Source organism: Pseudorca crassidens, chromosome 2, assembly GCF_039906515.1.
Source record: "Pseudorca crassidens isolate mPseCra1 chromosome 2, mPseCra1.hap1, whole genome shotgun sequence".
In the NCBI taxonomy this organism is placed as follows: domain Eukaryota; kingdom Metazoa; phylum Chordata; class Mammalia; order Artiodactyla; family Delphinidae; genus Pseudorca; species Pseudorca crassidens.
The window spans coordinates 5,870,706-5,873,598 of record NC_090297.1 but is presented as its reverse complement, the minus strand read 5'-3'; positions in this window follow the sequence as shown (position 1 = coordinate 5,873,598).

Here is a 2,893-nt window from a genome sequence, read left to right as displayed (position 1 = left end):
GTAAAGACTCTTATGTCATTGACCCCGCTTCAAAAGGTGAGCTAATTACTGTGCTAGGAAAGGACACACATCACTTTCAGGGGAGGTAATACCTCTGCCCACAGAATATCCAAAATGTAAATTAGCAAGTAGCAGTAAGTGAAATAAAAATATAGTCCAGTTAAATGTCATGCTGTCATGTTAAACCCAGAGTCCCACAGTTAAATGAGGTTAGATGGTGACACTGAAAGTGCTAGGAAATTAGCAGCTGTGTGGTTTCTATGGCGTGATGCTCCTCTATTCGGCCAACTCTGCTGAAGTTGGTGGAGGGGATCCCACAATTATCACAGGGAGAATGACTCTCAGATGATGCTCAGAATTGGGGAATAAATTCTGTAGATAGCCCATGCATTTTTCTCCTTCTCTCTTGCTACTTGCCCTGGTTGCTTTACTGACAATCACTGTGGGAGGCTGGGGAGGAAAATTTTTGAAATAATAAGTCTCATAATAACAGTTACTATTTTCTTGAGAACTATGTGCCAGGCATTGAACGAAGCATTTCATATTCATTGTTTCATTTAATCCTCACTAAATGAGGGTGGGGTACAGGGTTCCTGTATCTGTAAGGTATGGTTGGAAAAACTGAGATTTAGGGAGGTGAAGAAACTTGCCCAAGGTTGCGTGATGGCAGAGCCTAGATTCAATCCAAATCAGCCTGATAGTAAAGCTTGGACTCTTAACCGTGTGCTATACTCTACTATTCCCATTACATGGGGTGTGGGTGAGGGTTGATAAAATTGGGGCGTGGGTAGCAAATCAAAACCACAATGAGATACTTCACACCTACTTGGATGGCTATAATAAAAAAGTTTTTTGTTGTTGTTAAAAAAAAAACCCCGACAGAAAACCAACAAGTGGTAGCAAGGATGTGGAGAAATTGAAACCCTTGTACATTGCTGGTGGGAATGTAAAATGCTGCAGCTGCTGTGGGAGACAGTCTGGCAATTCCTCAAAAAGTGAAACAGGCTGACCACACAATGGAGCAATTCCACACCCAAGAGAACTGAAAACATACGTTCGTACAAAAACTTGTACACATATCTTCATAGCAGTGTTATTCGTAATAGTCAAAAAGTGGCAACGACCCATATGTCCATCAGCTGATGAACGGATGAACAAGATGTGGTAAATCTACAGAATGGAATAGTATTCAGCCCTAAAAAAGGAATGAAGTACTGATATGTACTACATCATGGAAGAACCTTGAAAATATAATGCTAAGTCAAAGAAGCCCAATACGAAAGACCAGCTGTCGTATGATCTATGTATATGAAATGTCCAGAACTGGCAAATTCATTGAAACAGAAAGCAGATTAGTGGCTACCGGCAGCTGGGGGGAGGGAGATTGAGGAGTGGCTGCTAATGGATATGGGGTTTCTTTTCGGACCAATGAGAATGTTTTGAAATTATATACTGGTGATGATTGCACAACGTAGTGAATACTAAAATCCACTGAAATGTACCCTTTAAAATGGTGATATTTATGTGAACTGTATGTTTTGTTTTGTTTTGTTTTTTAAAGGCAGCTTCAGGTCAGATCTGGGATGTCCTTGAATACTGGACTATAGGGTCCAGGTTTTCTTCTGTGGACAACAGGGAGCCACTGAAAGTTTCTAAGGAGGTTGATGGCATCATAGGAGTCGTGGAGATGTGTAAGGTGCTTAGCACACAGCAAGTGTTTAATAAATATTTGCTCCCCTCCCCCTTCATCCCCCAATTCAAGACAAAGCCACCCTGTCTCCTGTGGAAAAAGAACTCTTCTGTTTGGATCCTAATAGAAAACCATCTGTTTTATTGAAAACCACTCTGGCTCTTGGCTCCCGGGTCATCTTCCTGAGGGCTTCTAGCCATTCAGTGCTGGGTGAGTTTTAGCATCTTGAAAGCAACCTCCTCCTCTTCCTCTCCTCTTATTCTTTCTTTCTTTTTTTTAATTTGAAATAATGGTTTTCTAAAAGCCCTCATAGATCCTAACTTCACCCAATAAAGTCACCCGCCATATAAATTCTATGCTTCCTTTGTCTCCAGTTCCCCTCCATTTCTTCCTCCTTCTTCCTCCATCTCACCCAGATAGCAAGGAACACAGTCAAAAGGAGTCAGGTCATCTTTGTTTCTAATCCTGGCTCCCCGTCCTGCTGATAATCTGGCTAGACTCATAGCTCAATGATCTTATTTGCATAATGCTGTCATACGCATCTTCAACATCCTATCAACACCTAGGGTTCATTTGCAACTAAGTCGCTTATCTGATGCCTGGTACATCAGCTGCAGTCAATAAGTTATAGCTATAGCATCACTGTTATTATAGGGTTAAGAGGTAGTAATTGACAGGAGTGCTGACCTTTTTTTTTTTTTTTTTTTGCGCGGTACGCGGGCCTCTCACTGCTGTGGCCTCTCCGGTTGTGGAGCACAGGCTCCGGACGCGCAGGCTCAGTGGCCATGGCTCACGGGCCCAGCCACTCCGCGGCACGTGGGATCTTCCCGGACCAGGGCACGAACCCGTGTCCCCTGCATCGGCAGGCGGACTCTCAACCACTGCGCCACCAGGGAAGCCTCTGACCTTTCTTTAGTAGAAATGGGTTTCATCCTTCAAATCTCAAATATTTTAAGGATGCCTTAAAAGCTTTGACATGGAGAACTACTTTAAGTGACAAAATCTGTTTGCCAAAGTCATCTGAAAAATGCCCTAACGGCAGAGGGCTGCTTTTAGTATGAAGTGTGTTATTAAGTGGGGACAGAAGCTCTAGGGGACTTTGAGGTCAGCAAATATCAAGTGAACTACCTCACAGAGCTGTCTCTGGGGATTTCCCACGAGGCCCCGCCCCCGGGTGAGTCACCAAACTCCCCTCTTTGAGTC